This window comes from Oratosquilla oratoria, chromosome 40 (genome assembly GCF_046742065.1).
Source record: "Oratosquilla oratoria isolate Oo_2021 chromosome 40, ASM4674206v1, whole genome shotgun sequence".
Lineage (NCBI taxonomy): Eukaryota > Metazoa > Arthropoda > Malacostraca > Stomatopoda > Squillidae > Oratosquilla > Oratosquilla oratoria.
In genome coordinates this window covers 8,449,951-8,465,800 of record NC_134816.1, presented here as the reverse complement: position 1 = coordinate 8,465,800, position 15,850 = coordinate 8,449,951, and the positions used below count along the sequence as shown (strand labels likewise).

At 40.7% G+C, this 15,850-nt stretch overlaps 1 protein-coding gene across 2 annotated transcripts in view; it reads right to left on the bottom strand.

Annotated features, from left to right (window-relative positions):
* Window positions 1-15,850, bottom strand: part of LOC143020631 (serine/threonine-protein kinase RIO3) — a 130,169-nt gene that overhangs the window by 54,368 nt on the left and 59,951 nt on the right. The window lies entirely within an intron of this gene.

The following is a 15,850-nucleotide window of genomic DNA, read 5'->3' as shown; positions in this document are numbered from 1 at the left end:
ATTCTGAATATCTAGACTTCGGAAAAGTGGTATGCGAGGCGCAATTAAAAGTGAATTTTCTGAATAAATTCTTCGGTAATAGGTAAAAACTTTATTTGTATGCTTTTAAAAAGTACTTTTTCGAGCAATACGATGATTTTTAGCGAATGGTATATCTGTTGATATCTGACCTTTAAGCACATGAATCTGTTTTCCCTAAAAAAGTGTAGACTCAGAGGTGACTTGATACAGGTCTTTAAGGTTTTAAAGGGAATTGACAACATCAAAAGTGACCAGATTTTCACATTGAATGAGAATCAGACAAGAAACAATGGTCTCAAACTGTCCGGAAATAGATTCAATTTGGAAGTAGGTAGAAACAACTTTGCCAACCGTGTAGTTAATGAATGGAATAAACTTCCTGCATAGGTAGTGCAATGTAGTTCAGTTCGAAGCTTTAAGAATCATTTAGATAAATACCTAAGTAAGATGCTGTAATGATTATGATTTATGTTATATTATTTGTTTTTGTTTTGTTATAATTTGTCTGTCTGATTTTCATTTATTATTAGTTATATGTCAATTTACTATCATTTACTATTTACCTGTTTGTTTATTATTTTAACTATACCTATGCATTTATTTATGTACTTTATTTGTTATTTACATTATTATAGTTTTTATTTATTATTATTATTATTTTTTTTTTTTTTTTTGCATCCGACCTAGATATGGATCAAAAGATCTCCTGTCGGCATGCTCCGCCTTTGTAATCCTTTGTAATAGACATTTGGGAATAGATGCTAAGAGGAGATCGTATAATGGGGTGAGTGTGCTGACAGCATATGGGGCAGAAACATGGAACATACTAGAGGAGGAGGGTTTAAATTTTTACCTAGTTGTATCCTACAGGAAGGGGAGCTATGCTCATGGTGTCCCGTCTTTGTATCTAACAGTGTCTAGCTTGCTCTTAAATTCGTGTATGGTTTTTGCACACACAATTGTTTCATCCAGTTTGTTCCAAACATCCACTGCTATTTGTGGAAAACTGTTTTTTTTTTTTTAGTTTCTTCTATAACTGTTTATTTTTTTTTTGTTTCTTTTCATGTCCCCTTGTATTTCTCTTATCCCAATTTAGTAAGTCCTCTCTATCAAGGACTTCCATGGCTTTCATGATTCTGGAGATGGTCAGCAGGTCACCTCTTTCTCTTCTTTTTTCCAGAGTCAGTAAATTCAGTGTTAATAATCTCTCCTCATATGACAGGTCTGAAAGTGTTGGGGCCATCTTTGTAGTTGCTCTCTAGATTCAATCTTCTTTATATTCTTTTTGGTACTGAGTGACCATAGTGTCGCAGCATACTCCAGTCTAGGCCTTACTTGTGTTTTTCTTTTTTTTTTTCTTTTTACCATTTCTTTGTCCAAATAAGTAAAAGCCACCTTTATTGATCTTAGCAAGCTGTAGTATTATCCAACAATTTAACAATTTTGTTTATCCGTTTATCAGGGAACATGTCATTTGTGATTATTCCCAGGTCTTTTACAGATTCCATGTTTTTACTTCCTTTGTTCTGATTTTATATTGTCCTGATTTTTTTTTTTTTTTTTTTTTTTTTTTTTTTACTTTTTCCAAATTCCATTATGCTGCATTTCTTGATGATGAGGTTTACTTCCCAATTCTGACTCGATTTCTAAACTATGTTCAGGTCTCAGCAGTGATTCACAAACCGTTTCAGTATTTACTTTCCTCAGCAATTTAGCGTCATCTCCAAAGAAGCTCATGTAACATTCCACATATTTCTCCATGTCATTCACTTAAATAGTAAACATTATTGGAGCCAATACTGATCCCTATGGAACTCCACTAATCACCTGCCAAGCTGAACTCTTTCTCCGAGCATTACCCTCATTTTCCTTGCATGCAGAAAATTTTGAAAGGAATAAAAATATGTTTTGGAAGGAAATTAAAAGAGAAAGAGGAGGCGAATCAAGTAGAGAAGAAAAGGTAAAAGGTGCAGATGGAGAGATAATAATGGAAGAGAAGGCAGTGAGAGGAAGGTGGGCAGAGTATTTTAGGGAGTTGCTAAATGTGAAGGAGGAGAGGGAGGGAAAGGTAGATGCAGTGGAAAGCGCTAAGAAAATGAGAGTGATGAGTGAGGAAAATGGAGGAGAAATAGGGAAGGATGAAGTGAAAGCAGCTGTTAAGATGATGAGAGCAGGTAAGGCACCTGGTCTGGATGGATGCCATGCAGAATGTCTAAAGAAAGGAGGTACAGTTATGGTGGACTGGATGGTGAGGTTATTTAATGTTTGTTTAAGAGAGGGTAGAGTGGCAGAGGACTGGAGGAGTGCCTGTATAGTTCCGCTTTACAAGGGAAAGGGGGACAAGTGTGAGTGTAGTAGTTTCAGAGGGATCAGCTTGTTGAGTGTAGTTGGGAAGGCTTATGGGAGGGTCTTGAATTGAGAGGATTAGGAGAGGAAGAGAGGTAGTAATTGGTGAGGAACAGTGTGGGTTTAGGACAGGTAGGGATTGTGTAGATCAGATTTTTGTGGTAAGACAGATATGTGAGAAAGCTATAGGAAAAGGTAAGAATGTTTTTTGGGCTTTTATGGATCTGGAAAAGGCTTATGACAGGGTAGACAGGAAGGCACTGTGGGAGGTACTGCAGATATATGGGATAGGAGGAAAGCTGTTAAGAGCAGTCAAGAGTTTTTACGAGAGAAGTAGAGCTTGTGTTAGGATTAGAAATGGAGAGAGTGAATGGTTTGAGGTAAAGGCGGGACTTTGTCAGGGATGTGTAATGTCGCCCTGGCTGTTCAATCTTTACATGGATGGGGTGGTGCGAGAGGTGAATGCAAGGGTAGTGGGTCAGGGGTTGGAGATAATTAAAGAAAATGGAGAAAAGTGGGAGGTGAGCTAGTTGTTGTTTGCTGACGACACTGCGCTTGTAGCAGGATCAGAGAAGGGATTAAGGAAGTTAGTGACAGAGTTTGAGAAGGTGTGTGAAAGAAAGCTGAAGATAAATGTGGGTAAAAGTAAGGTGATGAGATGTACAAGGGGAGAGAGTGACAGCAGGCTGGAAGTGAGCATTAAGGGTGAAAGACTGGAGGAAGTGGGTAGTTCTAGATACTTGGGTGCAAGTGGGGGTGGAGGTAGAATGTAGATTGAGAGAAGTGAGTAAATGCCTTGGTGGATTAAAAAGTGTAATGAGAAATAGACATCTGGGAATGGATGCTAAAAGGAGGTTATATGAAGGAGTGATTGTGCCAACAGAATTGTATGGGGAAGAAACATGGAACATAAGAGAGGAAGAGAGGAGTTTGAATGTGTTTGAGATGAAATGTCTGTGAAGTATGATGGGGGTTACTAGACTGGATAGAGTAAGGAATGAGGAGGTGAGGAGGAGAACAGGGGTGGAAAGGGAACTGGGAGATAGGGCTGATGAAAGAGTATTGGGATGGTTTGGACACATGGAAAGAATGAGTGAAGAAAGATTAGTAAAAGAAGTGTGGAAGGCAGAGGTGGAAGGAGTGAATATGAGGGGGCGTCCTAGGATGAGATGCATGGATGGGGTGAAAGGGGCATTACAAAAGAGAGATCAGAAGATAGGGGTGAATGGAGAGGGGTTGTGTATAGATGATGCTGTGATGCATGAGGGGGAGTGGGTGGGGGATGGGGGGTGAGGAAATATGCATGAGAAAAATTTGACGCAGTCCGAAGGGATTTCTCCCCATCTTCTCCTTTTCTGCATGGGGGGATGGAGAGGGGGTGTCGCCAAATTTATGAAGCGGCCTTGCTGCGGATGTGCTGTTGTGTTGGCACGATGTTTGTATATTTATATTGTAATATGTATTTATATTATTTCAGTAGTATTTATTATTTTTATCAAATGCCCGCAAGGCGTGGGTAGAGAGATTGGTGGGAAAAAGTAGCGTCAGTTGTCTCGTGACGTCTGTAACAACTGGACGTTTGCCCATTTTGTTCGTGCCAATTGTCTTTATATTATATGTTAAACTGTGCCTCCTTAGTTTCATTAGCCACCCAGAACATTTGGTGGCAGTGGTATAAATGATTAGCGACTCATTTTATTACAAAGACTAGTACAATTAGTGACTTTAATTTGCCGGCTAGTGTGCGCATCAGTTTGTGGCTCGTATTGTGTTTTCTCCCCATTTTTTTCGTTACAGCTCAGGTATTTTCAGTGACCTTACATATTTATAGACATTATAGTGCTCTGGACACTGTATCTTCAGTTGTATTTCGGCGCAGGCCTGTTGCCGTCAGGTGATTTTTTTTTCCTGCTATTCCTTCGACGTCATCATCGCCAGTCCTGATTATTGCTTTGTGTGTTCCTTTGGGTACCCTCAGCGGAAATTGCACCTGGATGGTGAATTAGACAGTTTATTTGCTCCAATAGGATGCCAAAGTTAAATCTGTGAAGACCGGGCATCTCCCGGCTTCGAGACGCGCGCCGGCCCGTGTTAGTGACGTCATTGGCGTCGCTTGTATTACCTTGATTGTTGGACTCGTCGCTCGGCGACGCTTGTGTTTATTTACGTATATGTACTTACGTATTATTATATTATTGATTTATGTATAGCATTGTTTCTGTTTTCCAATGCTTATGTTTGTATGCATTATATATATTATGTTTGTATGAATTATACAAATTATGTTTGTATGAATTATATAAATTTTTGTGGTGACGTCATTCGCGTCCCTTGAATGTTACCCCGGACGACCTTCATCGCCTGCGACGCATGTGTTCCCTACGGTCGTAATATAATTTTTCTTCCTTGTGGTCTATGTATTGCATTGGTAGTGTCAATGCTTGTGTTTCTGTAAAGTATATTTTATGTCATGTCCGTGTGATTCACTATATTATTTTTTTTTTTTACATTATTTCATACTGGCGTTAGAGTGTTGTATTTGTTTGGTGTTAGTGTTTTCATATGCTTCTAAGAAGAGGGACAAAGTTATCATCTCCCACCATGTCTAAATCGAGGCCTTCGTTTCTCAGTCCGCCAAGCTCATCTGAGCCAATGGGTAATAGGGTAACATTACTGCATCAAAACCCAACTGTGGTGCAATTTTCGGGGGAAGATCATCATTATGGGGCGGCTGAATTTATCCGCCAGTGCGAGGATGCAATCGTACAATCGAATGTGTCGACGGGGCCTGAACAGATCTCCTTTGTGAGGCCCCAGATTGTGCCCCGCTCTCTTGCTTCAGAGCTCCTCTCGGCTTCGTGTTTAGATCCTAAACTTCTGAACTATGATTATGACACCTTTCGATCTAACTTTCTTAAACTTTTCACAGATACTCTTGGTGATGGTGCGTTCCATTGGTGCTTCAAACTGGCTGATACTCTCGTATCCCGACTGGGTACTCTGGATTATCGCCGTGCGCAAGCTCAGGCCAGTATCCTTGCTGTTGAAGCTTTCGAGTCATTGTCCCAGTCGGACTGGGTAGAGAAAGGTAACATTTCTGTAGATAGATTTCGTCTTATTATTGAGTTTCTCTTGTACATCCTTTTTTGGTGCCTTCTGAGAGACGAGCAGCATCTTCTCTCAAGTATAGGCCTGATGAAACTCTATTGTCTTTTGCATCACAACTTTCTCGTAAACTGAGAGAAGTCCCATCTAGTTCTTTGTGTATTAGCAATGCTCATCAACAGGGTCATCTCCCTTGTTCTCCTCAACTCTCTCAGTCTACAGTTTCTACTCCTAGTTCCCCTCAATCTAGAGTTACACCCCCTCCCCTGTTGTGTACTTTTTGTAACAGGTCTGGTCATTCGAGCGATTTTTGTTTCCGCCGTAGGCGCCAGGTAAACAAGTCAAAACTGTCCCCTGTTAGTAGGAGTGTACCTACTGTTTCTTCTAATCAATCGCATGACCATTCCAGAGTAGAGCCTCCAAGTAGACTCAGTTATTGCCATATTCATGGTCAGTGTAAACATTTGACTGATCAATGTTTCAAGGTTTTGAAACTTAGGGATGAGACTTCTCACCAGCCTCGTCAATCCCATTTTCCCCAGCGCATGTTTCCCAACCCCAAGAGTTGACCAGCAATGTTCGGTCTCAAATAATTCCTTTTGTGGCTGTTGAATCTTCTCAATTATTTACCTTTCAATTTTTTACTAGGGATACGCCTCTTTCATTCACTGTAGATACTGGTGCAGAACGTAGTCTGTTAAGTAGAAAGGCTTACTTTGCTTTACGGGAATTGTATAATCTCCCTTTATCTCCCTTTTGTAATAATTTGCATTCTGTGCAAGGTTCTCCCTTGCTTGTTCTTGGATCAGTTTGTCTTCCTTTACATTTTTCCTCGCATGCTACAGTATTCAATGTCACTTTTGCTGTTGTCTCTGGGATTGCTCTTAAGTGTGATTGCCTCCTGGGTATTGATGCTCTTACAGCTCATAGCATAGATATTTCTCCTAGTTGCCGTGTAGTGACTTTCTGCAAATTTGATATCTCTGCTTCGGATAGGCCAGTTTCTGTTTGTGATTCTTCTGTGCTTGACCAGTCCGCACATGTGCCTGTCCCAATTTCTCAGCGCTCTGCCCCTGTTGCTCATTGTGCTGCTGTTGTTGTGGGAGATCATCTTATTGAACCTTCAAGTTCTGTTCGAGTTCCAGTGAGCGTCTCAGGTGCCCCAATTGGGTCTGACGTTCTCTCTTTGCCTGACTCTATTCGTATTCGTCGGCTTGCCCTAGAAGGAACTCTCTCCACTATTCGTGAGGATCACGTTACCACGGCGATGGTAACCAATGTCACGGGTGCTCCTATTTCTCTCTCTCCTGGCAGTCACTTAGGCTCCTTTGAGGTGGTACGCGTTGCTGCTTTCCAGGATTCACCTATTATAGCAGCTTCTGTTCTACAGTCTCCCCCAACACGTGACCCTGCTCGTGTAGCTTCTGAGCTCACCACATTTGTAGGCGAAACTGATTTTCCGTCAGGCTTTGGCTTTACCAGGTGATCCGTTAGGGGTTACGGATCGTGTGGTTCATAGAATTGACCTTCAGCCAGGCACTCGTCCTGTTTACGTCCCCTCTTACAGGTTGCCTCACTCTCGTCGGCTTATAGCCCAGTCCTTGGTTGACGATTTGTTGAGTGAAGGTGTTGTACAGGAGTCCCACTCCGAGTGGAATTCGCCTCTTCTCCTGGTGCCTAAGAAGGATGGATCTTTTCGTCCTGTGGTTGATTATAGGAAAGTCAATGAGGTCACTCTTCCTGATCATTATCCTCTGCCTATCTTAAGTGAGCTTCTTCAGTCCATTGGCAATGGTAATACAGTGTTCACCACTTTAGATTTAAAAGCAGGTTTTTGGCAGATACCCCTGGAGGAGAAGTCTCGTAAGATCACGGCCTTCTCGACTCCCAATGGGCACTATGAATGGCTTCGTTGCCCCATGGGTTTGCGGAATGCTCCTTTGACTTGCCAGCGTTTAGTTAACTCTATATTTCATGGCTTAATTGGGAATGGACTTTTTGTTTACCTGGATGATTTGATTCTTGTTTCCAAAGATGTGGAGAGCCACTTTCCTAAGTTGTCCATGGTCTTGCAACGGTTTGCTGAAGCTGGGTTGAAACTCAACTTACCCAAGTGTTCCTTTTTCAAGGCTAGTATCCAGTTTCTAGGTCATGTTGTAGACAAACATGGTATCCATACCACTGGTGAAAAGATCAAGGCAGTCAGAGACTTCCCTGCACCGAAGTCGGTTGAAAATGTACGGTCCTTCCTTGGACTTGCAGGATACTATCGTGCATTCATTAAAGACTTTGCTTCAATTGCTTCCCCTCTCACTCGCCTTCTCAAGAAGGACTCTTCCTTCCAGTGGCGTGATGTCCATCAGACAAGTTTTGATTCTTTGAAGCTTGCTCTTACTGAAGCACCTGTATTGGCTTTCCCTGATTATAGTATCCCCTTTACTATTTGTACAGATGCTTCTGGTACAGGTATTGGAGCTGTACTTATGCAACAAGTAGAAGGATGTAGACCTCATGTTATTGCATATGCTAGTCGCATTCTTAACAAGCCTGAGTCCCATTACTCTGTTACTCATTTAGAGGCCCTGGCTGTGGTGTGGGCTTTAAAGCACTTCCGTGATATCATTTTTGGATATCCTATTACAGTCTACACGGACCACACTGCTGTCACTCAGCTTTTTCAAGGAAAGAATCTGTCAGGTCACCTAGCCAGATGGTTCCTCACGATTGAGGAATTCAATCCAACCCTAAAGCATTTGCCCGGGCGAGCTAATCATGTTGCTGATGCACTTTCACGGAATATCCCTGTTGCTGCTGTTATCGTGATTGAAAACTTTTCCCTGCAGGATCTGGTAAAAGCTCAGCGTGAAGACCCTGTCTGGTCTGCTGTCATTTATGCTTTGGAGTCTGGTGATGATTCCACCTTACCAGCTTTACCAGTACCTCTGTACCAATTTTCCCTACAGGACGAAGTTCTCATTCGTAATGTGGAAGTGTTTGAGCAGGATGTGGCGCAGCTAGTGATCCCTGAGTCTCTAGTTCCCATTGTTTTGTCCCTTGCTCATGATGCCCCTCAGGCTGGTCACCCAGGTCATGACAAAACTCTGGCTATGGCACGGAAGAAGTATTATTGGCCTAAAATGCGACTAGACATTGCCTCTCATGTGGCCCGGTGTAGTTCTTGTGCCCAGAACAAAGGTTCTACAAGCACTGCTCCCATTTTAGAGTACCCTATTCCTTCTCGCCCTTTTCAGACTGTAGCTATAGACCTTTTGCAACTGCCTCGTAGCACACAGGGCTCTGTGTATGTCCTTGTATGTGTGGATCATTTTAGTCGTTTTGTGGTCCTAGCTCCCTTATGTAACAAATCTGCACCAGTTGTAGCACATGCTTTAGTTTCCCATGTGTTGTGTCCATACACCACTCCTTCAGTGCTCCTTAGTGATAATGGGGCTGAATCTAAGAACGAGGTTTTGGCAGGCATTTGTGCACGTTACAGCATTAAACAAACATTTGTTACCGCTTATCATCCGGCGTCCAATGGTCTTGTAGAGAGGACGAACAGAAAATTTTTGGAGATCTTACGTCACCTTGCTAGTCATTTTCATGAGTCTTGGGAGGATTGGCTTCCCCATGTTAGTGCTTGTATCAACAGCACCATAAATGTTTCCACGGGAAAAACGCCCCATTATGTTGTCTTTGGATAAAAAAAAAAGACTCCCTTATGACATGCTTGACAGTCCAGCTCGTCCCCTCTACAATGTAGATGACTATAGTAAACTTCAGGGTCATGTGCTGCATGACATTTATGCGTCTGTTAGGGACAAACTTGTTATTTCCAAGGCTGACATGTTACAACACCAACATGGTCGTGCTAAGCCTGTAAACATCTTTGTTTGGAATCATGTCTTTAGGAGCATGCCGGACCGCCAGTCCAAACTAAATTGTAAATTCACAGGTCCCTTTTTAGTAACAGAACAGCTCCATCCCAACAAATTCAGGGTTTTTGACCCATCTACGGGTCTTAGTGAGATTTGCCATTCCGACAGGCTTAAAAAGACGCAGGTGCCCCTACCTGCATTCACCCTACCTCCCCCAACACTCAATGTTCCCATTGTAGGCCACTCGTATCATCTACGTTCACGAAGTGATCGAGTGAGCCTCTTGTATGTCTTTGTGTGTATTTGTATGTATTTGGATTGTGAAGTTTTGTACCCCCTAGCCTTTACTATTGTACATTATGTAATTTCTTGGCGCAGACTCAATTGGGTTTGGCGTACCTGTGGTGGGGGATGTAATCTTTGTTATGTTTACAACTGTTATTTTTCTGCCAATGGTGTTTTGTTCTTCCCATTGTCCTATGTCTCTTGTCTATTTCATGTGTATTTTGTATATTGTGTATTTTGTATTGTTTCATGTTTCATGTCCTGGACGTCCGGCAATTGCCCTGATTATTTTTTTTACTGGCGCCAGTACATTTATCATTGTGTATGTATAATTGTTGTATATACTACTTGTATTTCTTCTGTTTTACCCAGTTCTATGTCCTTTTTTTTGTGTTTGTATATGTTGTTTATGTATTCAATTATGTATATGTATTTGTGTAATGTTTTGGGTGTGCTTAAGTTTCATGTGTGTCACACTTCTGTCAGCCACTTGTGCGTGTGGTTTGTGTGTGGCTTGTCTGTAATTGTATTGTCTACCTCGGTCAGTTTTTCTTGGTTGCTCGGTGTGGGCACCGAGGGCGCGGGCCGAGCATTGTGTTTGTATATTTATATTGTAATATGTATTTATATTATTTCAGTAGTACTTATTATTTTTATCAAATGCCCGCAAGGCGTGGGTAGAGAGATTGGCGGGAAAAAGTAGCGTCAGATGTCTCGTGACGTCTGTAACAACCGGACGTTTGTCCCTTGTGTTCGTGCCAATTGTCTTTATATTATATGTTAAACTGTGCCTCCTTAGTTTCATTAGCCACCCAGAACACTGTGTCTTGCAACACTGCTTCTGACCCAGGGCAGTGGACAGGATGCAGGACTGACCCGTCACCCAGGAGGTGCCAAGATAAGAGGGAGGGAGGAGGGTGGAGGGGAGTGGAATATATAGGAAATGGAATGGGTGGGAGTGGTTTCTATGCCTTTTTCTTTTAGGCTACCCCCCTTGTAGGGGGAAAAAGCCTTTGGTATATGTATGCAAAAAAATCCTTCATCCAGTTTAGTAGTTTATGTTGTATCCCTTCTATGTTTTCCAGTTTTTTTTTTATTTTTTTATAAGCTTTTGTGGGGCACTTTGGCAACGGCTTTTCACAAGTGTAGGAAAGCACAATCAGCCCATCCATCTCTTTCTTGTATTATATCTATCAGTTTTGAGTAGAAACAAATTAAGTTTGTGGCACACAATCTTCCCTATCTGAATCCAGATTGTCTTGGATTATTTATATTGTTTTCTTCCAGGTGTTTTATTCATCTACTCTTAATAACCTTTTCACAAATTTTGGCTACAGTGCTTGTAAGGGAGACTGGTCTGTAATTAGTTGGATCTTCTTTGTTTCCTCCTTTATATATTGGTACAATATTAGCATTTTTCCAGTCATTTGGTATTTTTCTTTCTTTGAATGTGCAGCTTATGTTATAAATTTTGTCTATTAATTCTTCTTTACATTCTTCTAGTATTCAGTTTGATATTCTGTCTGGATCGTGTGATTTCCTGACATCAAGATTTGTTAATTGATCCATTATTTCTTTTTGTGTTATTTTTATTTCCCTTATGGGGAGGATAGCACTTTGTTCCCTTCATCACAATGTTGCATTTTTTCTCTAGTGAAAACCAACTTGAAGTGATTGTTCATGACTTTAGCCATTTCTAAATCTTCTGTGTACTCTGTATTTCCATGACGTAGTTTCACCATTTCCTGTTTATGTTTAAGTTTAATATTTACATATCTATAGAACAGCTTAGGTTGATCTTCACATTTTTCTATTATATCTTTTTTGTAGTTTCTGTTTTCCTCTCTACTCACTTTTACATATTCATTTCTTTAGTTGATGTATATTTGCCCCCCCCACTCCATTTTTTTTCTTCAATTTTTTCCATCTCCTATATCTTTCGCCTCACTGCATCTTCTGTTGAACCAAGACTTATTATACACCTTTTCCTATTTCTGTCTTGGTACATATCTATCCACTCCTTCATTATAAATTTCCATCAAAATCATCCATTTCTCTTTCACTTATGTCTCTTCATTGTAGAATTTTTCCCAATTTGCATTTTGAAAGAATTTCTTAAGTTCCCAAAGTCCATTTTGTTGTATGTCAGTCTTCCTTTTCTGTATTTCTCATTTCTCTCTATAATTCCTCCTTTAGTTCAAATTCTATTAATGTGATCACTCTTCCCAAATGGTATCTTGTATTTAATTTTATCCACAATTTCAGGTTGTTGTAAATATTAAACCTAGTTTTGATGGTTCCTCATTATTTCTATATCTGGTATTTTCTTCTACCCATTGTGTCATTGTATGTTCTACAGTTGAAGATGTACCGAAAAACAAGCTCTGAACCGCTAAGCAGCACTTTGCCAACAGACAAATTTGGAACCAACCCTACCTAGTTGTTTACAAAAACGAGAAGGGAGAAATATACTTTGAGTGACAGACAATGTGACCGTCTTTCTATCTTTATTTTTTTTCACAGTCAGTTACTTAAAAAAGAAAATAGAAGGGAAAAAAAAAAAAGCCTAGACGTAAGTAAGGTTGAATCACCATTGAAACACTGAATGAAACACTGAAGACGTACCAAAGTTTTTTTTTTTTTGGGGGGGGGGGTTCTGGTTTTGACACAGAGAATGGTATTATGTTTAGAGGGATAGAAATGGAAAGAGAACCCGGGTTTAAAAATATAATGAGAAATAGGGAAATCAATGACTTGTTAGATGAAATAAACTAAAAAGTGAATGTAAAATTATATACAAAGAAGTAGCCCTATTAAGAAGGGCCAATGAAGAAAATAACAGGGAAATAGACGAGTTGAAAAAGGAACTAAATAGGATAAAGGGAGAAAATGAAAGATTGAAAAATGAAGATATGAATAGGAATGAGGCATTAAAGAGATGAAGGATCAAATGCAGGCAGTGACTGAGAAAGTGGAAGAAAAGATCAAAGAAAATGACTTCCAAGAAATAAACAGTGGAAAGTAGAACTGGAAAGTAAAAAATTATCTTTTAAAGAAATACTGGAACAACAGGTCAAGGAAAATGCTAAGGAAACAGTAATCCAAGTAATTAAAGAGAAAGGTAATTTGGTCTGGGACACAGTGGATAAAAAAGATGCATCATAATCTATGGTATTAAAGAGAAGCATGATGCTTGTAGATATCAGAGATAAAAAGAGGAAAAAGAGATCGCTAAAGAAATTCTGAAAAAGATTCAAGAGGAAGGACAAAGTATAGATAAAGAAATTGAAGATATATAGAATAGGTAGATACTCAAAAGAAAAACAAGATAGGCGACTAAAACTAAAACGGTCACAAATGATTGCAGATGAAGTACTATCTAGAACAACAAAACTAGCAAATAGGGAACAACACAAAAATGTATGGATAAAAAAGAAATGAGCGATGAAGAAAAAGAAAAGGAACTTAGAACCGAAGCATATGAAAAAAATGAAAAAAGTACTGAGACTGAAAATATTTTTTTTTTTTTTTTTTTGAGAGTGATGGACCTAAGGCTGAGAAAATTGTATATCAGGAAAAAGGAAACAAAGCAGACAGAAAAAGATGAGAAAGGAAAAAATTAAAGTTAGCCTATACCAACATGGAATGATTTCAGGACTGAATGAATTAAATGACTATCTGGTATTAGAAAAACCAGACATAATGGGAATACATACATACATATACCAAGGCTTTTTCCCCCTTACAAGGGAGGTAGCCAAAAAGGAAAAGGCATAAAATCATTCCCACCCATTCCATCCCTGAATACACTCCACACCCCTCCACCCTCCCTCTTATCTTAGCACCTCCCCGATGACGGGTCATCCCTGCACCTTGTCCACTGCCCTGGGTCAGAAGCAGTGTCGCAAGTCACAGCACATCCACAGCAAGGCCGCTTCATTAAATCGGCGACCTCCCCTCTCTGTCCCTCCATGCATAAAAGGAGAAGACGGGGAGAAATCCCTTCGGGCTGCATTACATTTTGCTCACACATACTTCCTCACCCCACATCCCCCTGCCCATTCCACCTCATGCATCATGTCATCATCCATATACAACCATTCTCCATTCACCCCTGTCTTCTGTCCTCTCCCGTCCTTCCTCAACAGACATTCCCCTCTTCCCCAAAGCCCCCTTCACCCCATCCTAGGATGTCCCCTCATGTTCACTCCCTCCACATCTGCCTTCCATACCTCTCTTACTAGTCTTTCTTCACTCATTCTTTCCATGTGTCCAAACCATCCCAATACTCTTTCATCAACCCTATCTCCCAACTCCCTTTCCACCCCAGTTCTCCTCCTCACCTCTTCATTTCTCACTCTATCTAGCCTAGTAACCCCCATCATACTTCTCAAATACCTCATCTCAAACACATTCAAGCTCCTTCTCTCTTCCTCTCTTATGTTCCATGTTTCTGCCCCATACAGTGCTGTTGGCACAATCACTCCTTCATACAGTCTCCTCTTAGCATCCATTCCCAAATGTCTATTCCTCATTACACTTTTTAATCCACCAAGGCATTTACACCTTCTCTCAATCTACATTCTACCTCCAACTTCACTCCACCTTTTCCTGCCACATTTGCACCCAAGTATCTAAAACTATCCGCTTCCTCCAGTCGCTCTCCCTTAATGCTCACTTCCAGTCTACTGCCACTTTCACCCTTTGTACATCTCATCACCTTACTTTACCCACATTTATATTTAGGTTTCTTCTATCACATACTCTACCAAACTCTGTCACCAACTTCCTCAATCCCTCCTCCGATCCTGCCACAAGCGCAGTGTCGTCAGCAAACAACAGCTGGCTCACCTCCCACTTTTCTCCATTTTCTTTAACCATCTCTAATCCCTGACCCACTACCCTTGCATTTACCTCTTGCACTACCCCATCCATGTATAAGTTGAACAGCCAGGCGACATAACGCATCCTTGACGCAGCTCCACCTTTACCTCGAACCACTCACTCTCTCCATTTCCAATCCTGACACAAGCTCTACTACTCTCATAAAAACTCTTGACAGCTCCTAGAAGCTTTCCTCCTATCCCGTATATCCGCAAAACCTCCCACAGTGCCTTTCTGTCTACCCTGTTGTAAGCCTTTTCCAGGTCCATAAAGGCCCAAAAAACATCCTTCCCCTTTCCTATAGCTTTCTCACATATCTCTCTTACCACAAAGATCTGATCTACACAACCTCTACCCGTCCTAAATACACACTGTTCCTCACCAATTACTCCCTCTGTTCCTCTCCTAATCCTCTCAATCAAGATCCTCCCATATGCCTTCCCAACTACACTTAACAAGCTAATCCCTCTGAAACTACTACATTCACACTTGTCCCCTTTTCCCTAGTAAAGTGGAACTATACAGGCACTCCTCCAGTCCTCCGGCACTCTACCCTCTATCCAGCAAACATTAAATAACCTTACAGCCAGTCCACCATCACTGTACCTCCTTTTATTTTTATTTTTAGATATTCTGCATGGCATCCATCCAGACCAGGTGCCTTACCTGCTTTCATCATCTTAACAACTGCCTTCACTTCATCCTTCCTTATTTCTCCTCCATTTTCCTCGCTCATCACGGTCATTTTCTTAGCATTTCCCACTGCAACTATCTTTCCCTCCCTATCCTCCTTCACATTTAGCAACTCCTTAAAATATTCTGCCCATCTTCCCCTTACTGCCTTCTCTTCCATTATCATCTCTCCATCTAAATCCATCACACCGTAGGCCAAGCACACCTGGCGAAGCCAGGTCCGAGTGCTTGTAATAATAAAAAAAATAAAAAAAAAGAGCATACAGTAAACATACATCAAACTAAGAAACGATTATGTAAAGATACGCAGAGATGAAAAGAGAAAATATGAAAGAAAAATAATAGAGAAATGCAAGGAACAACCTAAACTAGTTTACAGGTATGTAAATGGTAAACTAAAAAATAAACAAGAAATAGAAAAGCTGCGCCAGGGAAATTATGAATATACATAACTAGAAATGGCAGAAATTATGAGCAATCATTTCAAATCGGTATTCAGAATTGAGAACTCACATAACTGTGAGGAAATAGAGAGAAAGCCCCCCCCAATGAAGGAAATAACTGTAACACAGAAGGGAATCAGCGACAAAATAAAAAACCTTGGATACTGAAAGAATGCATAGAGGAGTTAACAGATA